This window comes from Tamandua tetradactyla, chromosome 7 (assembly GCF_023851605.1).
Source record: "Tamandua tetradactyla isolate mTamTet1 chromosome 7, mTamTet1.pri, whole genome shotgun sequence".
Taxonomy (NCBI): Eukaryota; Metazoa; Chordata; class Mammalia; order Pilosa; family Myrmecophagidae; genus Tamandua; species Tamandua tetradactyla.
In genome coordinates this window covers 162,394,733-162,420,288 of record NC_135333.1, presented here as the reverse complement: position 1 = coordinate 162,420,288, position 25,556 = coordinate 162,394,733, and the positions used below count along the sequence as shown (strand labels likewise).

General features: G+C 40.0%; 1 pseudogene; it reads left to right on the top strand.

The window, feature by feature from the left end:
- The first annotated feature begins 3,441 nt into the window (after window positions 1-3,441).
- Window positions 3,442-3,954, top strand: LOC143690726 (U1 small nuclear ribonucleoprotein C pseudogene; annotated as a pseudogene).
- Window positions 3,955-25,556: the final 21,602 nt, after the last annotated feature.

Here is a 25,556-nt window from a genome sequence, read left to right as displayed (position 1 = left end):
AGCTCCTACTTACAATGGGTCCATACCCACAGAGGGATTCATTTTAAGAACGTGATTTTCTGGGGTACTTACAGTTCCAAACCACCACAGATCCTGTACGCCTGCCCACGTCCCTGAAGTAGTTCTTCATTATGCTCTTTTACTGGCCCTTTGAGCATGCTGTCCATTTCCATGCAGGACTCTGACTGATAAGGTTGCTCCTGCATCACCAACGCGTGAACTGTTCTGATGAGTCTACTTCCCTAAAAAATAGTAATATGCCCAGAGAGAGGCTGAAAGGCCAGGCTGCTGGTGATGACTTGATATGCATGTCTCCTAAATTCACTGATTATATTCAAAGTTCTTGTCTCAGTGCCAGTCCCATAGTCCCCACTTGACAATTATTAGTATTGTTGCCATGTTCTTTGAATAGCCAGAGAATAGCAACCATTGTCTCCATTTGCTTATCAAAGAAATTAATCTTAATTAGCTGGTGATGATTTATTTCATTCTTATTGAGGACTTGATATGTGCCAGGCAGTTTATTGGTTTTACCTCAATTAATCCTCAGAACAACTCTAGGAGGCAAGTAGTAGGAATTATTATCTCTGTCAAACGGATGAGGAAACTGAAGCTTAGAGAGGATAAGCGTTTTGCCCAAGATCACCTAGGCAGTGGGTGTTGACCTGAAGTGTGAGCACAGGCTGCTGGCTCCAGTCCTTGTGACCTTATCAAGATCCCCACTGCCTGCCAAGATAAGGCAGGCCCGGTTCCTCTTTTCTTGGAGCTGGAGGGCAAAACAGACATTAAACAAGCAGTTACTAAAGGATGCATCTCATCTCATTGGGAGAAAGTGACATATAAGCTGGAATCTGAGAGTGAGCCAGGGCCAAAAGATGCTCATTAGGTTTCTCACCCACAGTTTTTGGAGCAAGCTGAAGCAGGCCTGTCTGAGTTTTTACCTTAGATTCTCCACGAATTCCCTGGCATTTTGCCTTGAAGAAAGTGTACACTCGACTACTGTTTTTTTTTTTTTTTTGCATGGACAGGTACCGAGTATCAAACCCGGTCTCCGGCATGTCAGACGAGAACTCTGCTACTGAGCCACTGTGGACTGCCCCGACAAATGTTTTTTTGACTCAATTAAAATGGGATATCTCATTTCTTCTCTAACATTGCTTGCAGCTGGTGGAATTCTTCCTCAATAATTGTTTGTACACCAAAGTCTTCAAAATGCCTTGTAAGATCACAGAACCAAATTCTCCTCTCACTTACCTGTACAGGACACCCACTCAAGAGAAGCAATGCACATTTACCTGAAGGGAGAATGTGGCTGACAGGATATTGCGTAGTGATTCCTGATATTTCCAACCCCTTCAAATGCATGTTTAGTATCTATAATCATTGTTCTAGAAGATGACATGCCACATGAGTTAGAGATTGTGGAGGCTGAGCACCTTCACATACTGATTGTTCTACATTCCTCACCTCATTTTCCAGTTACTTTCTTTCTCATGTTAACACCATGCTATTCTATTCTTTTTGTGACTTGTAGGTTTCTGGGTTTAAAAACAAGAACTACAGCTCAGGCTTTCTTTTTTTTTTTTGTAAGGTAAAATCCTTTGTGTATTAGACCTAGTGAAAAAACAAGGTGCTGAATATTTTTCACTGAAGCTCTTTCCAAACGTGAATGATTGTTCGTAAAAAATGGCCCAAAAGGGTCTGTTGCTGCCTGCTGGGAGCCATTTTTGCCTTGCACATCTCTATTTTCTTAGCACTCAGGAGGGAAATACAGTCTTAGGCTGTGGTTTTGGATCTGTGAATCATCTGGATATCATTATTTCAAACAGGAAATAAACTTGCAAATGTTTAGTAGCTGGAAAGTGCAGACTCTAGACTGAGATCTAACAAAACCAAAGATATTTTAAAAGATTTAAAAACTTTCTAATTATGCAGTTATCTACCACCTCCTTCTTTAACTCTCTTTTGTTTTCGCCATATTGACCCTTTCATTTCTGTCTCCTCCCCTCAGATTGTTCAATAGAAGAAATATTAAATGGAGAATTTGGAAACTGAGATTCGGGAGGCAGTTCTGCTAATAACCTCATTTCTACACACAAGTTACTGAACTTCTCTTGAGCCTGATTCCTTCTTTTGTCCAACTAATATTTTTTGAAAATCTACCATACACACTGTTCTGCTAGGGATTCAGAAGTGAAGAAAACATATGTGGTCCCTGTTTATGAGGCTGATATTCCACTAAGAAAATGAGAAGTGACCACAAAGGCACAGGAACAAAAACTTGCAGTGAAATTTCAAACATATCATCCATTTGTCTTTGGTATCTTTGATTGTTTTTGTGAGTTGAGTTGTGGTCCCTACAAAAAGATATGTTCAAGCCCTAACCCCTGATACCTGTGACTATGACCTTATTTAAAAGTAGGGTCTTGGCAAAATAAAGTGTCAGTGGCTGAGAGATTTCAAATAGAGTTGAGAGGTTATCCTGGAGGTTATTCTTATGCATTATTTACATATCCCTTTTTAGTTTAAGGTGAATTAGTGAGGCTGGAGGGAAGTATCTGAAACTGTAGAGCTGTGTTCCAGTAGTCATGTTTCTTGAAGATGATTGTATAATGATGTAGCTTTTATAATGTGACTGTGTGATTGTGAAATCTATGGTATAGAAAGATGAGTAAAACATATGGATTAAAGATGGATAAATGATAAGAGGAACAAATATTAAAATTAAAAAACATATATTGGGTAGATGGAAATACTAGTGGTTAATGAGAGGGAGGGGTAAGGAGTATGGTGTGTATGAGTTTTTTCCTTTTGTTTCTTTTTTCTGGAGTGATGCAAATGTTCTAAAAAATGATCATGGTGATGAATATACAGCTATGGGATGACATTTTGAGCCATTGATTATATACCATGTAGGGAATGTTTGTATATTAAGAATGTATGTGCTCGTACATTGATTTATCAATAAAAATTGGGAAAAAAAAAAGTATGATCTTTACAGATGAACTCAAGTTAAGATGAAGTTATACCAGATTAGGGTGGGCATATAATCCTTATAAGAAGAAGGAAATTTGAACACAGTGGCACACAGAAAAAAGCCTTGTGAAAATGGAGGCAGAGGTTGGAATGATGTGTCTATAAGCCAAAGAATGCTGAGGATTGCCGGTCAGCACCAGAAACTAGTTGAACAGCATGGAATGAATTGTCACTTTGAGTCTTCAGAAACAACCAACCTTGCTGAGGCCTTAATTTTGGATTCTGATCTCCAGAATTAAGAGAGAATAAATTTCTGTTGTTTGAAACCAGCAAGTTTGTGGTATTTTGTTATGGCAACCCTAAGAAACTAATACCATTATAAAATTGGAATAGCATGACTCACCTTGGGCATCTCCCAGAATTAAAACATTATTTAAAATAGAGCACACTTGGCATTTCTGGGCGATGTGGAACAGAGTGACCAACAACCCGCAGAACAACATACCCAGGTATTATTGTGACTACTGTGATACATACCTCATCCATGACTCTCCAACTGTGAGAAAGACACACTGCAGTGGTAGGAAATACAAAGAGAATGTGAAAGACTATCAGAAATGGATGGAAGAGCAGGCTCAGAGCCTGACTGACAGCACAAAGGCTGTGTTTCAACAAGGAAAAATATCTCCTACTCCATTTTTGCTCCTCTTCCTGCAGGGGCAATGATCCCACCTCCCACCAATCTCCTGGGCCCTCCTCATCCTAGTATGATACCAGCACCCTGAATAAGGGACACCTCTCATGATGCCAATGATGGGCCCTCCTCCTCCTGGGATGATGTCAGTGGGAACTGCTCCTGAAATGGGGCCACCCATGGGAGGCCACATGCCAGTTATGCCTGAATCCCCAATGAAGATACCTCCTGCCCATCCCATGATGGTGCCCACTTGGCTGAGAATGACCCAACAAGACAGATAAGGATAGAGGGGACCCTCTTTGAATCAGTTTTAAATTAGTTGTTCTTCTTCATGAGACGGTATGGTGCTATGACTTTGGGTGTTTTCTAAAAGCATTACCAGGAAGATTTGTTCCCTCTTCCTATCAAAGACAGCATAATTTTGGAGGGGAGTAGTGGGATAAAAAAAAGTTATTTTCATTTGTATTATGAAAAGTGAAAATAAAATTGTTAACTCTGGAAAAAAAATAGAGCACACAGTAACAAATAAGGTATCAGTGGCTGAGAGAGTTCAAATAGAGTCAAGAGCCACTCTGGAGGTCACTCGTATGTAAGCTTCAGTTAGATGTTGCTACTTAACATAATTTGCCAAACCCCAACCAAAGCCATTCCAGCCAATCCTAAAGAACACTTCGGGCAATATACAAGTTTTTACAAAGGTTCCATGCACGGGGTAACTTTCCAGAAATCTACAACCTCTAGATGGGTCCTTGAACCAAATAAGTCCTGAAACCTAGAAGGGCCAGCCTTTCCAGAACATCAGCCAATTTCATCTCTCTACCCCATATTATCAACAATCCCTTCCAACATGAAAAAGTTAGAGTGGTCATTGCCCAAATATCCTTAAAGAGTGGGAGAAAGACCAAAGGTGATAGTGGAGTTATACAGAAAAGATAGGGTTTTACAAACAAATATGATTACTGAATCATTACATTGATATTTCTTTTCATCTCCAGTATCTTAAAGCAGCTAGAAGTAAAAACTTAACATAGGGGAATTGTAACCTATACAAACTCTGAAATCTGTTCTACAACTAATTGTTGTGCTGTGCTTTGAAGCTTATTGCTTTTTGTATATATTTTTTTCACAAAAAGGAAAAAAAAGTTGATTGTGATGATAAAAAAATTTATTCCTTCTAGCCTCCTATATTTTGGAGCAGCTAGAAGGAAAAAATCTGAAAGGATGGTGTGTGTCATGGTCAGGTTCATTTCTCAACTTGGCCAGGTGATGGTGCCTGTTTGTCTGGTTGGCCAAGTGCTGGCCTGTCTGTTGCTGTGCAGACACTTCATGGACTTAAATCATGATCATGTTGGCTGCATCAACAGCTGATTGCATTTCTAATCAGTCAAGGGGAGTGTCTTCTGCAGTGAGTGATGCTTAACCTAATCACTGGAAGGCTTTTAAGGAGGATTCAGAAGAAGAGGAAGTCTCTTTCCTGCTTTAGCCAGTGAGCCTCTCCTGTGGAGTTCATCCAGACATTGCATTCGAGTCATTGGCTTCACAGACTGCCCGACGGATTTTGGACTCTTCCATTCTTACACTCGTCCTGCCAATCTCTCCTGAGAGTTTGTTGAGGAACTTCATTGGAGTTATCAGCTTGCGGCCTTCCCTACGGATCTTGTACTCTATATTCTCATGGGCATGTGAGAAACTTTTATAAATTTTATATCTACAAATAGTTCCTGCTTATTCTGTTCCTCTAGAGAACTTTAGTTAATATAGTATGGTAGCCCATGACAAACTCTGGAACCTGTCCTGTGACTACTTGTCAAAGAATGCTTTGAAAACTATTGCTTTTTCTTTCTTTGCTTTGTATATATGTTATATTACACAGTAAAAAAAAACTTTAAAAAATAAAAAAAATTATATAAAAAAAACAGAGCACACTTAAAAGACCTAGAGTAAACAAAATAAGTTTTAAAAAGAAGAACAGAGTAGGAGGACTTACACCACCTGAAGATAGTGTGGTAGTGGCACAATGGCAGACATATGGATTAATGCCACAGAATTGAGAATCTGGTAATAGACCCACTCTTATATGGTTAATCGTTTTTTGACAAAGTTGCTATTTTAGTTTGTTAAGCTGCTCAAGCAAATACTAAGAAACATATAAATTTAAACAGGAGGAATTTATTAGCCTACTGTTTTGAAGTTAAAAGAAAGTCCAAATCAAGGTATCATCAAGGTGATAATTTCTTCCTGAAGACTGGTCTTCTGGGACTGGCTGCTGGTGATCTGGGATCCTTAGCTTACCACAATGCAAGGCACAGGGTGGAGTGTCCTGGTTGCTCCCTTCTCTTTCAGGCTGAGCTTCTTGCCTCCTGTGGCTTTTTCTCTCTGTCTGAATTTCACTCTGCTTATAAAGGACCCCCAAAATAGGATGAGACCCATCCTGATTGAGGTGAGCTACACCTTCTTAACTGAAGTAACCACATCAAAAGGTCCCACTTGCAATAGGTTCACACCCACAGGAATAGATTATACTTAAGGACATGTTTTTCTAGGGTATATACAGCTTCAGACCACCACAACTACCAAGGTAAGAAAAGGATGGTCTTTCCAATAAATCATGCTGTAATGACTAGATATCTGTATGAAAGGAAGGTAACTTGACCTATTCTTTATAGCACAAAGAAAAGTGGCCTTAAATAACAAACTTTGGATCACAGACTTAAATCTAAGGACTAACACAATAAACCTTCTACAAGAAAATACAGGAGAAAATCTTGGACTAGGCAAAGTTGCTTAGAACACCAAAAGCATGAACCATAAAAGAAAAATCGGTAAGTTGGACTTCATAAAACTTCAATACATTAGCTTGTCAAAAGACACATTTATGTAAAGGAAAAGGTAAGCCATTAATTAAGAGAAAATATTTGTAAACCATATATCTGATAAAGGACTTGTATCTAAACAGCTTAAAGTACTCTTGCAACTCAATGATAAGATAATCCAATAATAAAATGAGCAGAATATTTAAGGGGATATATCAGTGGTCAAAAATATTGTGAAAAGATGTTTAACATCACTGGTAATGAGATAAATGCAACTTAGAGCCACAATGAGATATCAGTACACCACACTAGGATACCTATGGTTAAAAATACCTACAGGGTGGGCCACAGTGGCTCAGCAGGTAAGAGTGCTTTCCTGCCATGCCCGAGGACCTGGGTTTGATTCCCGGTGCCTGTCCATGTTGAAAAAAAAAAAAGACCTACAGCAACGGCAGTAGGTGAGCATCTAGAGCAATTGAAACGCTTATATAGTGCTGGTGGGAATGCAAAATGACACTTCTTAAACTATTAGTCATATCCCTACGTTACAACCCAGCAATTCCAATTTTAGGTATTGACCCAAGAAATGAACACAGATAACCACTGAAAGACTTAAAACACAAATGTTCATAGCATCATTATTTTTAATAGTCCCAAACTAGAAACAATCCAAATGCCCATAAACTGAGGAATAGATAAAAGGAAAATGGTGATATACAATGGAATATTCATCAGGAATTAAAGAATGAACTATTGATACAACATGGATGAATCTCAAAAACATTGTACAACATGAAAGAAACGAGGAATAAAAGATTACTATGTGATCCTTCTTTTTGTGTACTGTATGGCGGGATCACAGTTCATTCTTTTCCCATGTAAATATCCTGTTATCGTAACACCATTGTTGAATTTTTGTTTGTTTCTTTGTTTGTTTGCTTGTTTTGGGGAAGTGCATGGGCCCGAAATCAAACCCAGGTCTCCTGCATGGCAGGCGGGAATTTTACCACTGAACTACCCTTACACCTTCATATGATCCATTTTAATGAAATTCTAGAAAAGGCAAAGCCATAGTGACAATAAGCAGATCAGTGGTTTCCTAGGGTTTGGGGAGGAATGGAGATTGCTAAAGGGCATGAGGAAAGTTTGGGGGCGATGAAAGTGTTCTAAAACATGATGGTTTAGAACATCATGAATGAAAACTCATTGCTACTTAAAACTGGTGAATGTTATTGTATATAAGTCATACCTCAACAAAGCTATAAAAAACGTCAATTCATAATAAATGCTGAGAGTTTACTCAAAGTGGCAGTTTCTACAAGTTAATATTTTGTTGGTTACAGAGGACAAAGAGAGGTTGTAAGCAATAGCAGAGTTTTTGAGATTCAGCCAGGAGAAACTTCACTATGATGCAAACCCAGAATCACAGGCAATGTAGCACCCAACTTGGGACACCCTGTCTGGAAGCATGGGCAGAAACTGCGGGCACCAGAAATAGATTTCTTATCACCTATGCAGAGCTCCCTGTCAGAGGCCACAGGCTGTGGCTTCACTGCTGTATCTGGCTAGATAAACACTGAAGGGTTTCCCCTCATCTGCTCCCTGGAGCCTGGGTGATGGAGAGTGTGGGACAGCTCAGCTCTCATGCACTGGGTTGACTCCCTGAGCTAAAACATGTGCTCTTTCCTTGGGGATTTCTGTAGCCCCAGCCACTTGCAGTGCTTCTTCTTGGAACTTCATGCTTTCTAGCTTCCTTGGAGGGTTCTGTCACTGAAATTTCTATCTGAGACTCTGAAGTTCCTTGGGGTGCTGGTTGACTGAGGACATCAGCATCCCAAGCAGTAGAGGGCTGGGTTTTTAAATAAGTATAATTTAGCTGAGTTTTTCCCAGCCTAAGCTCATCTCCTGCTCCCCTATCGCTCAACTCAATTCCATGTTCCAATTTCTTCCCTTGCAGCATTCAATTAGCTGCTGCCTCTCCCATGAAGTGTTAATGAAAAACATACTTTCTCCTTAACTCTCCCTGTCTGAACATGCATCTTAGAAATTCACTTATCACTTTCTTCTACATACTGAGTCATAATATTACAAATTATTAGAGCCCCAAAAGATTCTATAGAAAATTTAGACCGTGGTTGTCCAAGGTGTGTTCCTCAAAATTGAGAGATACTAATTGGTGTTCAGTGGAAAATGAATTCTGTGATGAAATAAATTTTGGAAATGCCAGATTAAACAAGTTCCGTACACTTTATACTAAAAGAAAGCTCAACATGTTTACTTTGCTGAAGAGCACCATGACATGGCATAGAAGGTATATGGGATGGGGGATTGGAGATGCGACATGCAGTGTTTGATCAGGGAAACATTTTCTTCTCTCAGCTGTGGAACAGAACTGTCAGAAATCTCTAAGCCATATCTGTAAAAACATACATAATTTTAAGTTTTCTAGTAGTCAAATTTTAAAAAGTAGAAAGAAGCCAGTGAAACTCATTTCATTAACGTATTTTATTTAACCCAATGTATAAAAATATTAAGACATTGGTCAATATAAAAATAATTTGAGATGATATTTTTTCTTTATATTATTTTAGCTTTTACATTTAAAAATGTAGTGCTAGCCATGTTTTAAGTGCTCGACAACCGCACCTAACCAGCAGCCACCCTATTAGACTGTGCAAATCCAGAGGGTCGGATCTTCCAAGGAACAGACTTTAGGAAATATTGGTCTAGCCCCACCCTCTCACATGGATGAGGATATAGAATGTTGAAAGTTTGAAGTGATTTTCCCAAGTTGCAGACCCAATTAGTGTGAGAGCTGAGATCAGCATAGAGATTTCCTGACCCTCGTGGCATAGTTCTTTCTACTACAGCGTGGCTCAAACATAAATTCAGCTACCCTTTTCCTTCGAAGGAGGGAGAAATCCAAGGTGCTCCCTTTGCCCCACGGGGAACACTCTCCTATTTCTTCTTAATTGAATTAGAATGGAGCTTAGTCTAGGGACAAAGAAGGGGCCAGTTTGCAGTGACCATCTAAAGCCTTTCATTCTCTACCTTGTGATTCTTAGAGTCTCTTGCCCGTCTTTCTTTCTTATTATCTGCAGAGTATCCACAGACTGCATTTTTTATTCATACTACAGGCTCATTCAAGCTGTAATGCACTAGGATTTCTAACCAAGGGAGCATGGTGCTGGCCCCTGGGTTGCTGGGCACTGGAATAAGGAGGTTGGGGATGCCAACAAGTGCTTGATGAACATCTACCATGCTCCAAGCACTGGTCTAGGTCTTAGGAACATAGAAGAGAGGGAACCACATCCCTGGTCTGCAGAGCTTATATTCTAATGGTAGGAGAAAGAGAAACACAAACAAGGAAAGACATGGCATGCCAGATGGTGTTAAGTGCCACTGAGCAAAGATGAAGCAAAATAAGGCAAAAGAGGAGTAAGGAATGGAGGTAGGCTGAGGAATGAGGGATTGTTTTATTGACTAATCCTGGTGCTTATTGATGGAAAGGGAGAGTTGGTTTAAGGAGAACATTTTCTCACCCTTTATAATTAATCCTTATTTAAATGCTCTCAACACCTCTGTGAGCACTGGATCCTCTTCAGTAAATAAAAATAAAGATATTTATTAACGACAGGAGAGTGTGTTGTTGACAGAAATTGTGCCGAGCACATGATACGGGTTTGGCAATTTAATGAGAACCGAGCATTTGTACCTTCGGAGTATTTATTTCCAAGTCCTTGCAGTTAAGAGGTGTCAGGAAAGTAAAAGTTGTCCTAAAGAGCTGACTGTTTATTTTATAACATCAGTCTCCATTCAAATATCCCTCCCTGTTTCTCCCCAGCATGTGTCCTCTCTGGAAGTGCAGTCATCACTGCACTTTGGTCGGGGCCTTGGTGATTGTCAGAGATTTGCAATATGATACTGTACAATGAAATTAAAAACACAGGTGATCTCAAAGGGAAATTGCACAAATTGCGAAACAACTTCATGGTTTCATGAAGTTGATGAAAGTAATACAGGTGGACAACTAGAATTTCTTGCAAAGCCATTGATAAATAAGGCTTTGGCATGTTAACAATTGAAAAAAATAATGAAAGGAATAATGGCAAGTGCTTTAAAAGGAAGGATTCGATATCAAAGGAACAGAGGAGGAACTTGGGAAAATAAATTAAGCCCTCAAATGCTTTTATGAAAATGTATCTCCTCTTAATCTTACTTTGAAGGTCAAATATGAAAGGACGGATGCTATATTGTTTGAAAAATTTAACCAAAACCTCCAAAGCAATTTATTTATCATTTTTATTCTAGGGATAAGCTACATAATTGAACCTTTAAACTAAATTTATTTAAATATAAAATAATTTTTATAATTTTACAGTTTTTATAATTTTTAGCTCTTTTTTTTTCCCAAGAAGTTGGCCCAATAACACCTATTTTTTTCCAATAACACTTTGGTGCATTCATTTTAAAGTGGCCTTTACTAGGTACCAGTTATCCTTGAATGATAGGAAATACCCCACAGGTGCTCTCAGTATCTCCGTTTTTCAGGTGATGAAAGAGAGGTATGAAGAATTTAAGCAATTTGCTCAAGGTCACTTAGCAAAAGAGGTGGAGCAAAAGAGGCTAATAATAATCTGGATCCCTGAATTCAGACCCGTCTCCATTACACAACACTGCCTCCTAGAGGGCACGCATTAGTTAGCTTATTCTTGGCAAGGAAAAAGGCTTACATAAAACATAAAAAATGTTTACTACCATGTCTTCATACCTCACAGGTAGGAATGATGACTTAAAATGTAAAATGTAAAGCCCTTAGATAATTCTAAGGGCTTTAAAATTTAAATGCGTGAGGGCATTACATATTTAGAATCAAGATGGTTTTGGATAGTAGATGGATATTCTGTTTTCTCACCATCATATTTTATACAGTCTAAAAGATTTTAAGTCTAAACCTCCTAACTGCTAGTGAAGGGCTATCATTTTGTGTTTGCTGAACTTCCACAGGACACATCAGGAAGTTAAACATGTCTGTTATAAACGTTGGGTATCTACTTGCCTTACTTTACAGGTCAGCCAGGAGGCAGACACTAAATAAAGAAAACCTCCCAGCTCACAATGACATACTGTCTGTCTTTGTACATCTGTCAAGCAGAGGAAAGATAATGGCCATGTATTATTTCAGGCAAGACTGCTGATCTGCAGTCTCCTCAGGAAATTGTAGTGTTTTTGAGGGCAATATTCTTAGTCAAAATAGATTAATTCCAAAGCCAAAGTGATGACCAAAGTCAGAGTTAATGATACTGTATGTTTGGTGGGAACGACTGGAAGGAAAGTCCTTTATCCCAGCAGGCAGCCCACCCTATGATTCTTCTCTATTCTCTGGTCTTTTGCAATCATGATGGGATTGAAGGAAATTCTCTTTGAGTGCTTTGTATTGGTCAGTGGGGCAAAAGCAAACCAACAAACCCTTTCCCCTGATAAAATGGAGGCTGGAATAGGAGAAGATATGATTTAGAGAAGGACCAGCTCTTTTCTCACCAAGTTCGAATTTTAGAAAGAATGCAAAGCAGTCCTATGACATCCTCCTGGGTACAGATGGGGGGTGATGTGCTGCTCACTGACAACTAAGGCCCTCCCAGCTTGGCAGAGGAGACAGGAGAGTAAATTTTCTCTAATGTAAATGGGTGGCTGTCAAGTCCAGTAGGCCAGAGAGTGGTGGTGAGGTTGTGCTGTTGAAGCGGATGGTGAAAGGAATGAGAAGAAAAGAAACACAGTTATAAATAAGATTTTCCCACCATGTTATGGCATGGAAATGATTTAAAAGTAAAGGGAGGAACGGCCAAGTTATAGTAGTAGTTATTTATTGGGAGCCTACTGTTGCCAAGGATGACTCTAAGGGCTTTACATGCATTAACTCATTTATTCTTCACAATGGCCCTGTGAAGGAGGATACTACGGGATACACTTTTGAGATTTAGCAAGAATGGGCATCTTCCTAAGCCATGGGGCTGGTGAGTTCCAACGCAGCTGGGATTTGAAGCTTAGGAGATCTGACTCGCCAAATGGTTCTCAAATAGTATTGTGCATCAGAAACTGGGCTCCACTCTCAGAGTTTCTAATTCAGTAGATTTTGCTTTTCGAACAAGTTCCCAGGTGATACTGATGCTATCATTCTGGGGACCACGCATTGAGAACCTCTGAACCAGCCTATGATCTTAACCACTCCAAGGTACAAGGTATGTTCCTGTCTAAGTGGACCATGGTGTGTGATCCGGGGAAACCACGAATCCTCTGGAAGAAGCCAGAGCAGGTTGGGAGAATGAGCAGAGCTCACACTACTCTGGATCATTGCTGCCACTCTCTTTGCTGTGACACAGGGAGAGATGCTAACCTCCATTAGCATGGGGTGAGCTTGGAGACATTTTCCCCTGAAAGTAATGAACAAATAGTAACTGAGTAACACACTCCCATCAGTTTATTTCCTCTAGTCCAACTAAATATTCCACCTTCTATGATTACAAGATAAAATCCCAACTCTAAGGTTGATCTCTTTATCTTCACAATTCAGGTCCACCCATGGACCTGTGTAAGTCCATGCTACACAGGTCAACATTTAATTATTCTCTAACAGATTTATGTGCTTCTGTCTTTTGTTCCCAGTAAGTTTAAAAGTTTTTTGAGGCCAAGGATAATGACTTATATTGACCAAGGAGTTCTAACATGGTTAAAAGTCTTACTCAAACCAGCTATATAATCAATGATTACCGAAGAGCAATTGTTCAACAAGTTAGAGATTACCATTATTTCAATATTAATAAAAACAAGAGTCAGCATATAATGAAAATATTGCTGATGTGAAATGTTGGTTTGACCCTGGCAGTCCTGTTGCTAAGGCAAACAGTGACCTTAGGGGAAATAGAGGCACCCTGCCTCAAGACAACTTACTAACATCTATACAAATCTAAGAGAACTGCTAGGGGAAGAGTGTACCCTGAAGTTGTGCAATGCATACCTTGGACAACTGTATGCAGTGTCCCTGTGTTGGGTGGATCACACAGGCACACTTTTCTCCTCTAAGACAGATAGTGGTCTTAACAAATATCAGCACTGTTAAAGTGGCTGGAAGGAAGTACCTGAAACTGTTCAGCTGTGTTCCAAAAGCTTTGATTCTTGAAACGATTTATGATGCTAGAGCTTTTACAATATGACTGTGACTGTGAAAACCTTACATCTGATGCTCCTTTTATCCAGGGTATGGATAGATGAGTAAAAAAATATGGATAAAAAAATAAATAAATAATAGGGGGGATAAGGAGTAAAATAAATTTGGTAGATGGAAATACTAGTGGTCAATGAGAGGAAAGGGTAAGTGGTATGGTTTTCTTTTTATTTCTTTTTCTGGAGTGATGCAAATGTTCTAAAAAATGATCATGATGAGTACACAGCTATGTGATGATATTGTGAGCCACTGATTGTATACCATGCATGGAATGTATGTGTATGAAAATTTGTCAATAAAAATATTTAAAAATATATATTTACATACACACACATACATATGAATATCAGTACTAACAGCCTTCCCATCATATCTGGTGCATGTCTCTGTAACTGTACTTTGACAACATTCTATAAGTTTTTCATCCTTGGTCTTTCTCCCCTGTGAAATTATTAATGACTTCCTCGAGGGTAAGGATCCTGTCTTATCTTTGTATCTGGAGTGTCTGGTGCATGCCGTAGGTCCTCAAAATAAATGTTTGTTGAATGAATTAATAAGTGAATAAAACAGAAATAGTCTTGTCATGCTCTTTAAAGCTCTAGATATGGCTATATAGAGTAAAATGTTTTTAATTTGGTTTCAAATTGCTAGGAGAAATAGCAGGACAATAGCCACATCCAGGGGAGAAAGGATCAACTATGCCACCAAGATTTTCATTAGTTTACATTTGCAGAATCCCATCGTGAGTTTTCTTAGCATCCCCATTAACAATTGAGAGTAGCAGATCAATAGTTTCACCCTCCTGGTATACATGAGAAAATTGCCATTTTCTCTGTGTTGGAAATTCCATATTTTTTTCAGTGTCATTTTTCCTTGATGACTCAGTCAGACCAGGACACCTGCATCCTTCAATAATTGTGTTGCTTATGTTGAAAGCCTCTACAGAGAGGTTCCAAGTGAGATTACTATGGAAATGTAACAAAGCTCTTAAGCTATTATCCTTTTGAAGAACCTGCTCCTTCATTTGACCCCTACAAAGACCTACATTTCACTTGGCGTCTGTGTTAGTCATCAGTGCTGATCCTAGGTGTTTTCAAGGCCCCCTCTGCTCCCCTGTATATAATAGGCTTGTACCTCCCTGACCCCCTTGAGGTCAGGCCATGTGATTTGCATCAGCCAATGAAAAGCGAGTGGGGGTGACAGGCGACACACTGCCTGGTGGGAGTGTTAAAAGCCAGGGTTCAATTGACCACTTTCTCTTTTCCATTGCTCTTGCAATGGGTCAGACCAAAGCCTCCGGCAGCCTGAGGTCTCTGAGTGATTTCCATGAGTAACCGTGTTTGCATCGCCTTTTGATGAGAAGCCAAAATGATCAAAGGAAATGTTCCTTTGGCAGTTCTTAGAGAAAGAACTGGCTAGATGTGTTTATTCAATTACCTCCTCCCCTTTTATTTGAAGACGTGACATCATGGTGCATTATGACCCATGTGAGGCAGCGGCTTCAAAGGCCCACGCAGATCAGCAGTCTCTCCCAGGGGAAACACGAGCGCTCTGTGCCTTTCACGACTGCCGCTCAGACTCTGTCACAGTAATGGACTCTAGACTCATAGTCAGAATTACAAGTGACAATGTGCCATTTTACCTGAGCCCTCTGATCGTGGAAAATAGCGATGGTTAAAGAAATCTCCCCACCCTCCTTTTGTCTCCTGGAAAACCCCCTACTGTAAAACACCACTCTTTCCTGTATGACTTGAGTTAGACTTCCAGATGCCCTCTTGTGTACCAAGACTATGCACAGACCCTCTAAACTCCCATTCTTCACCTTGTAAATGATGAGCTGTTGTACTTTCGACTCCATTGATCAATCGGAACAAAATGCCTGTTAAGCAAATTTGGGTTGAGATGCTCTCTTTCCCCCAGGCCCTTGAACTCTGGTTCGCCCTCAGCCTGGGCCAACACACAGACCCTGCCAGAAAATAAGTTGGCCTCAGTGTAAATCATTCTCTGATCCACTCTCCTATCTCAATTCCCCAAATCCTCAGGCCTGCTTCTTTCTAAGCTTGTTCATCTCTCTCTAGAAAGGAAAAATCCTTTTTTGCCTAATTCTTGCATTCTTGAGATGCTTGCAGAATTTCTGGTCAGAGCATTCTCCATATTGCATAGTCCCTTGGCCTCCCCCTTCCTCTTTTACAATACTCCTTTTAGATAAAGTCCTTCCTTACTGAGTCTGGATTCATTTTTATTTGACACAAGCTTTGCACAAAAGAAAGGCATTTACTCCTCACTCCAAAGAATTATCCCCAATTGTCTTTGTTCTTTAGTACTTCACTCCTAGACCACTGTACATCTTTTACCTCTCTTTTGTTCTTGATTATTCCACATTGCACAGAGGTAGCACAGGCATTCTGCTGCTGTCCTTTAATTGCCTATACTCAGAGCTGGGCTGTGATGGGTGCCCCAAAAGTACTGGTGACTAGTTGCTTATTGTCCTTTTTTTTTTTTGAGATTTTAATTTAATTTATTTTGTATTATCAAACCGAAACAGCATACAAACATAAACATTCTTAACACACAAACATTCTATGTATGGTGTACTATCAGTGGCTCACAATATCATCACATGGTAGTATATTCAGCACCGCCTATTGTTCTTTGTGACCGCTGATCCTGCCCCATCAACTTAGGCTTGGATGTAGAGGCATCCTAGGAAAGTATCAAGTAGGTGAATTTTGTTCTCAGGCACACACATCCCTCTGCACTCTTGGGAGCCAATATCACCTTCCATTACCTGGGTTTTAGCCTCCTTCCACCACTTACAAGTTTTGTGACCTTGAGCAAATGACTCATAAGCTCTAAGGTTCAGCCTCCAGATCTCTAAGATAACAATATTACCTGCCCTTATCTCAAAGGGTGGGGTGTGGTTAAATAACGCATATAAATGCTTGGCACATTGGAAGCTTTCAATATATTTCAACTTCCATTATGATGATGATTGATGATGATGATTAGGGTGCAAATGACACAGCGTGCATCTGCACCTGTTGGGCCATAAGAAGTTTGGTGTGCGGGAGGAATCGCTGAGTCCAGGGAGAGAGCTTGGTGATGGCAGAGCGAACACGCTTCAACATAGCTTTGTGTCCTCTACTCAAATGTATTCTGTCACCTCCTAATCACCCTAGTGATGAAGGAGGACTCCCCACCTTAACTAGTACATGATGACCAAACACACAGCATCCGACCCTGGACAAATGAGACTGAGGGCAGTTCATGAGTCATATATACTCATGGTCTAAGGGACAAGGACACAGCATGCCCTGTGGGGCCACATGGGGGTGCATTTGGGGATAAAGGGAACCAGCAGGGGCTGTGGCAGGCAGGGAAGAGGGCAGCTGGTTGGTCGGATGGGCGACCAACTAGCTGGGCAGGGAGACTTTTTTTTTTTTTTTTTTTTAGAAGGAAGGAAGGAAGGAAGAGAAACATCTTTAAACATTTTCTTGTTTTATTATATTTTGTTTGTTTGTTTGTTTTTTACATGGGCTGGGGCCGGGAATCGAACCGAGGTCCTCCGGCATGGCAGGCAAGCACTCTTGCCCGCTGAGCCACCGCGGCCCGCCCCTGGGCAGGGAGACTTTTCACTTGTGGGGGGGCATGTCTTACGAGAGCAGGCAACTCATACCCATACCTTTGACTGTGACAAAGATATCAATGCAGCACTTGAAATTTTAGACTTTACAATGCAATATATAAAACAACTCTCTTGAAATAGTAAAAATTTTATTTCCCCATGAAACAAAATTTTAAAAAGAAAATCATCTGGTGCCAGTCATACAAATAAAGGAAAAGCAATGAACTCTGAGAAAGTGATGGCTCTCAGCCAGAAAGTTGCCAGAAGCTGGGGATAAATGGGAGAAGTGGAGCGTAAGCTGGCCAGTGCCCAGAATCGGTGAGATGGATGAGTCCACTGAGTTCATCACACATGACCTGCAGAGAAAGGAAAACAGTTTGTGAAACCATGTCAGTAAATACACAGTTGTCAAGCAGCACAAAATGTGAATTAAGTAAGACATACAACTGCATTGGAAGTTGGAAATAAAAAAGAGAGGTGAAGCTAAGATCAGGAAGCAGGTGTCTTGATAGGACAGACACAGGAGGAAAGGAAAGGCCTGTCCAAACGTTTCTATATTCCCAGACTTAGGGGTTCGGGAAAGGTATCAGATGTATTCCTATCCAAAGTCAAGGACCAGTCTCAATTTGCTGGTTTGTGTCTACTTCCATCCTGGCCTATGAGCTGCTTAAGGGGAGGGGTTTTTGTATTAACGGTTGTTCCAAAAAGCCAATGGAGTTCAGGGTTTCTCTCTCAACTGGAAAGGCACGTGGCGAACATGGCCACACCTGCTGGCCTCCTGTGATGATATTTTGTGGCTTTAAATCACCAGTAGGTTGAGTGCCTTTATGGCTGATTACATTTGCAATCAACTAAGATTGCCTTCAACAGTGATTGACATCTCGTCCAATCAATTGGAGGTCTTAAAGGGAGAACTAAAGGAAGAATTTCCATCTCTACTTCAGCCAGCCATCTTCTCCTGGGGAATTCATCAAAATCCTCACAGAGCTCCCATCTTGCAGCTTGTTCTACAGAATTCAGACTTGCCCATCTACACATGTGAGCCAATTTCTGTATAAAAATCTCATAATATTTACATTGAATATGCATCCATGTATATACTATCAGTTCAATTTCCCAGAAGAATCCTGACTAAAATACCTAATATACTGACTAATATTTCATGCTTAAAATATTTCAAAGAAAATCTTAAAACTAGTAAAAGATTCAAAGAATGTTTTGGATCCATTGATTTTTTAAAAGATTATAATATGAAATATGCACTATAATGCCAATATTGTGTGTGAATATACCATATTTACACATTCCCAGAAAAAAGGCTGAAAAATTAAAACATTAAAAATGATTACCTCCAAAAAAAAAAAAAAAAACCGGTTGTTCTATCTCCAAAGCTAGCCCAGCACCTAACCTATAGTTGGTGTTGAACAAGTGTTTATTGAGTGAGTCACTGAGGGAGTCCATTGAGGGAACCAAGTTCCAAGGCCCAGCAGGACTAACAGACAGGGTGCTTGTACTAAGACAATTAACCAAGACCCCAGAGTTGCTGTCTAGGCTGGGATGGGCACCTGGGGTGCAGCCAGCCCTGCCTGAGCCATTGCAGTTGTCAAGTGTGGGAATCCTCAGGGACCTGGACACCAGCATTGCAAAAGCCCTGCTTACTGGTTCCACTAATGAAGATGCAGGAGAACGTGGTCTAGGGGCCTTATCAAACCCTGCCCCAGAGCCACAGGGAGGATTAGGGAGCTCCCTAACTTTGTGGGAAGCATGAAGCCAAGCTGATGCCAACCTCTCAGGCATCAGAAAGGCACTCTGACTTTGGGGATTAAGTTCATTGCTTAGATCCCATTGTAAAAATTCTATATTGTTTGAGGCACCATTTCTTTTACCATGATATGAACGTAAACATTTCTTGAGTGCTTCTGTGCCAGCCACTGTGTTAAATGTTTGTTTTATCTGCCTTATCTAATTTAATTCTCAGTAAACGCTAAAGGTATAAGCCATGATTCTCATTTTAAAGATAGGAACTGTAGATTAGTAGGGTTAAGCTACTAGTAAATTATAGATCAGAGATTGAAACCCATTGCAGTATGACTGCAAATCTCACCCATCAATCACTGATTATTTTATTTTTAGGTTAGACTGTGTGCATATATGTATAAATATAAAACATCTTCCTTCATTTTCAGGTTCCTTTGCAAATGCTGTTTCTATCACTCCTTAACTTAGGTTTCATGGGTAGGGAATGTAGATTGTGTTGAACAGACTCTAAAGTGGTCCCAGAAATCCCTGTTCCCTGGTGTTCACACTCTTGTACTACTCCCTCCCTCTGAGTGTGGACAATACCTATGACCTGCTTCCAGTCAGTGTGTTTCACTGATGGAGTGTGTTTCAACCCAGCTCTTGACGAGCATGGGTCGACACAGCCCCAAGACCAAAGAACATGTCAAGCACAGAGTTAGACATGACTTTCATTAGGACTTACAAATAGAAGTTCTACCCAATGGTGGTCGTTGGGAAATGGAAGTCAGCACTCTGCCAGTGGGGAATGGGGTGGGTAGGTGGGGTGCTGTGTGCAAGGGGCAGCTTAGAAGGGTTTAGGACAAGGACATTCCATAGAGTATGAGAACAGAGTTTCAGCCGGGTCTTATGACACAGGGGGTTGGAGATTTGTCATTAATATATCAGGGGAGAGAAGATTCAATGCTTTACAAGGTAAGTGGTTTATGATACCATGTAAACATTCTTTTCCTCCCTGAGGAGGTTTGTTGACCTACAACTTCTGCCCAGGACAGTAGGCAGATATGTTCAGTTACTTATTCTTCATATGTGTCCCACACAGAGATTATCAACTCTACAGAGAGATGCCGCCATGGCCAAGAAAGAGAATTAAACCATTTAGATGAGGGGTCTACTGATAATTGATCAATGTTATGCACGTGCTCTTAAATATGATTTAAAACTTGTGAAATATTGTGTGAATCATCAGGAATATATGTACAGCACTTCACATTAATTAAGGCACACGTTCTGCCTTGTGCTGCTGTGAGGATATCTAAGGCCATTCTATTTTGTAAAACTGCTTTTTAAAGCTGTGTGGCTTCTTTATTTAGCAAGGATATAGTGATTTTAGAATCATTAAGTGCTTGGGCAGTGTGATTGCCAAAAGCAGCCACCTGTTTTTCAGTAACCTATTGCAGCAAAAAATGCACTAAAGGGACGAAGAATGGCAGCTTAGTGAGGAGTAGGATTTAATTCATCCTGCAGAGCAGCTAGTAAATAGCCAGGAACAGTACAGAACAACTGCTGTGACCACATCAGTGACCGGACACACAGTGTACCCCAGCCTGGACAAGCTGGACTGGCTGTGATCTCACCCAGAACCATGAGTCCCCCAAGCTGGGGAGGCTGGTGCCCCTTCCCCACACACTGGTTCCCAGGGGGATAGGAAAGAGACTTTACTAGCAGCAAGGGGCTCAACCAAGCTCCAATTGTGGAATTAATTAACAAATTCTGACTACCAAAGATAGAGCCCCAGCTCAGCTGAATCTCAAGTAAAAGCTGAGGTTGTTGGTTTTTGCCCTGGAACAGATGGGGGCAGGGCTGACAGGAAAAAAATAAAAGGGTGTTTTTTGGATCAGATAACACAAAATACTTGAAAAGGTCTGGGCCCTGAAGGAAAGAAGGGGGCACATAGGACCTAGAGATACATAAAGCAATATGCCAACTTAAGCTCTTTCTTGGCAACAGGGAAGGGGTGGGGGGTTCTGCTTTGAAAAGGATTTTTCTTTTCTTTTTTTGTGGCTGCACTTCTACAGCTAGACTGCTCTTTGCATACAACTGCAAGGCTTCTCAGGCTCTATCTGCCCCCAGACAAGGGCGGAATTAAGCTTGTCTGAGAGTTTGTCTAGAGGCTGTGTTTTCCCCAGGAAGGAGGGTGGATGCAGCTCAGCTGAAATCCCTCCCTCAAGGAATTCTGACCCCAGGGTCTGGAAAACTGAAGCAATTAAAGCCAGCCTACAACGTCTCCTCTGACTCAACCATGCCCCCAGCAGGGAGAGTCTGCTGAAGTTAAAGGTAGCACATCACTTTATGCTGGAGGGACCCACGGGTAGACCAGCACCACATACTGGGCAGGACAGGAAAAACACTGAGTCCATAGGCTTCATAGGAAAGTCTTTCAACCGGCTGGGTCTCACCCTCAGGGAAAATTGATGCAGGTGACTCTTTCCTCCTGAGTCTAGTCTCAGAGAATCTGACTGGGGTCTATAATACCTAATAAACCCTCCTAAGGGGAAAATAAAAGGCACCATACAGGCAGAGCAAGAAATAAGAAAACAAGAACTGAAAAATTCTGATCTGTTGACCAAAACCTATGCTAGAGGTCTAGAATAAGCTGAACTGAATGTCAAAGAACAAATAAGCTGCAAAATCATCCAGCAAGAAAAATCTTAGATAAAAAAATGAAAACATTCTTCAGAATAAACTAATTAAGGAAATTAAGTGCCTAGATGCCAGCAAAAAATAATGAATTATACTAGGAAAATTGAAGATATGGCCCATTCAAAGGGACAAACCAACAATTCAAATGAGATATAGGAACTGAAACAATTAATTCAGGATGTTCAAACAGACATGGAAAACCTCATCAAAAATCAAATCAATGAAGTGAGGGAAGATATAAAGAAGGCAAGGAATGAACAAAAAGAAGAAATTGAGAGTCTGAAAAAACAAATCACAGAACTTATGGGAATGAAAGCCACAGTAGAAGAGATGAAAAAAGCAATGGAAACCTACAATGTTAGATTTTAAGAGGCAGAAGATAAGATTAGTGAACTGGAGGATGGGACATCTGAAATCTGACAAGTAAAAGAATATATAGGGAAAAGAATGGGAACATATGAGCAGGGACTCAGGGAATTGAATGACAACAAGAAGCACACAAATATATATATTGTGGGTGTCCCAAAAGGGGAAGAGAAGGGAAAAGGAGGTGTGCTGGTTGGAAAGGAAGTATGCCCCCTAAGAAAAGCCATGTTTTAATATAAATCCTATTTCATAAAGGTAGAATAATCTCTATTCAATGCTGTATGTTTGAAACTGTAATGAGATCATTTCCCTGGAGATGTGATTTAGTCAAGAATGGTTGTTAAACTGGATTAGGGGATGACATGTCTCCACCCATTTGGGTGGGTCTTGATTGGTTTATTGGAGTCCTATAAAAGAGGAAATATTTTGGAGAATGAGAGATTCAGAGAGAGAAGAGAATGCTGCAGCACCATGAAGCAGAGCGTCCACCAGCCAGTGACCTTTGGAAATGAAGAAGGAAAATGCCTCCCAGGGAGTTTCATGAAATAGGAAGCCAGGAGAGAAAGCTGGCAGATGACGCCGTATTTGCCATGTGCCCTTCCAGTCGAGAGAGAAGCCCTGACTGTGTTCACCATGTGCCATCTCACTTGAAGGAGAAACCCTGAACTTCATTGGCCTTCTTGAACCAAGGTATCTTTCCCTGGATGCCTTTGATTGGACATTTCTATAGACTTGTTTTAATTGGGACATTATCTCAGCCTTAGAACTGTAAACTAGCAACTCATTAAATTCCCCTTGTTAAAAGCCATTCTGGGGGCGGGCCGCGGTGGCTCAGCGGGCAAGAGTGCTTGCCTGCCATGCCGGAGGACCCCGGTTCGATTCCCGGCCCCAGCCCATGTAAAAAACAAACAAACAAACAAAATATAATAAAATAAGAAAATGTAAAAAAAAAAAAAAAAAAAAAAAAAGCCATTCTGTTTCTGGTATATTGCATTCAAGCAGCTAGCAAACTAGAACAGGAGGAGAAAAACTAATGGAGGAAATTATCACTAAAAATTTCCCAACTCTTATGAAAGACTTAAAATTACAGATCCAAGAAGTGCAGTGTTCCCTAAACAGAATAGATCCAAATAGACATACTGCAAGACACTTAATAGTCAGAATGTCAGATGTCAAAAAGAAAAAGAGAATTTTGAAAGCAGCAAGAGAAAAGCAATCTATCACATATAATGGAAGCCCAATAAGACTATGCATAGATTTCTCAGCAGAAACCATGGAGGTGAGAAGACAGTGGTATGATATATTTAAGATATCAAATGAGAAAAACTGCCAACTAAGAATTTTATGTACAGCAAAACTGACCCTCAAAAATGAGGGGGGGATGTGGGCCACAGTGGCTCAGGAGGCAAGAACGCTCGCCTGCCATGCCAGAGGACCCGGGTTAGATTCCCAGTGCCTGCCCATGTGAAAAAAAAAAAAATGAGGGTGAAATAAAAACATTTTGAGACAAAAAAATCACTGAGAGAATTTGTGACCAAGAAATCAACTTTGCAAGAAATATTAAAAGGAGTTCTAGAGACAGATACAAAAAGACAGGAGAGAGAGAGGTGTGGAGAAGAGTGTAGAAATGAAGACCATCAGTAAAGATAAAAAGAAAAATTACAAATGACATATAAAATCCAAAAGGGAAAATGGTAGAAGAAAGTATTGCCCATACAGTAATAACACTAAATGTTAATGGATTGAACTCCCTAATCAAAAGACATAGACTGGCAGAATGGATTAAAAAACAGGACCCATCTATATGCTGTCTACAGGAGATGCATTTTAGACTCAAGGATAGACAAATAGGTTGAAAGTGAAAGATTGGGAAATGATATTTCATGCAAAGAGCAACCTGAAAAGAGCAGGAGTGGCTATACTAATATTCAACAAATTAGACTTCAAATGTAAAACAATTAAAAGAAACCAAGAAGGACACTATGTATTAATAAAAGGAACAATTCAACAAGAAGACATAACAATCATAAATATTTATGCACCAAGCCAGAGTGCTCCAAAATACATGAAGCAAACATTGAAAACACTGAAAAGAGAAATACACACATCTACCATAATAGTTGGAGACTTCAGTTCCCAGCTCTCATCAATGGATAGAACATCTAGACAGAGGATCAATAAAGAAACAGAGAATTTGAATGATACAATAAGTGAACTAGACTTAGCAGACATTTATAGAACATTACACCCCACAACAGCATGATATACCTTTTTCTCAAGGGTTCATGGATCATTCTCAAGGATAGACGATATGTTAGGTCACAAAGCAAGTCTCAACAATTTAAAAAGATTGAAATGATACAAAACACTTTCTTGGATCATAAAGGAATGAAGTTGGAATCAATAATAGGCAGAGGGCCAGAAAATTCACAAATACCTGGAAGCTCAACAACACACTCTTAAACAACCAAGGAAGAAATTACAAGAGAAATCAGTAAATATCTCAAGGCAAATGAAAATGAAAACATAACATCAAAATTTATGGGATGCAGCAAAGCAGTGCTAAGAGGAAATTTATTGCCCTAAATGCTTATATAAAAAATGAAGAAAGAGCAAAAATCAAGAAATTAACTGTTTACTTGGAAGAACTAAAGAACAGCAAACTAACCCCCAAAGCAAGCAGAAGGAAAGAAACAATGAAGATTAGAGCAGAAGTAAATGAAATTGAGAACAGGAAGACAATCAAGAAAATGAACAGAACCAGAAGTTGGTTCTATGAAAAAATCAATAAGATTGATGGACACTTTGCAAGATTGACAAAAAGAAGAAAAGAGAGGATGCAAATAAATAAAATCAGAAATGGAAGAGGAGACATAACCACTGACCTCACAGAAATAAAGGAGGTAATGAGAGGATACTATGAACAACTTTATGCTAATAAACTAGACAATATAGATAAAATGGACAATTTCCTAGACAGGCATGAACAACCAACATTGACTTGAGAAGAAATAGATGACTTCAGCAAACCAATTAAAAGTAAAAAAATTGAATCAGTCATTAGAAGCTCCAAAAAAAAGAAAAGTCCAGGACCAAATGGCTTCACATGTAAATTCTACCAAACATTCAAAAAAGAATTAGTACCAATCCTGCTCAGACCCTTCAAAAAAATTGAACAGAAGGGGAGGCTACCTAACTCATTCTATGAAGCCAACATCACCCTCATACCAAAGTCAGACAAAGATACTACAAGAAAAGAAAATCACAGGCCAATCTCTAATGAATATGGATGAAAAAATCCTCAACAAAATTCTTGCAAATTGGATACAGCAGCACATTAAAAGAATTATACACCATGACCAAGTAGGATTCATCCCAGGTATGCAAGGATGGTTCAACATAAGAAAATCAATTAAT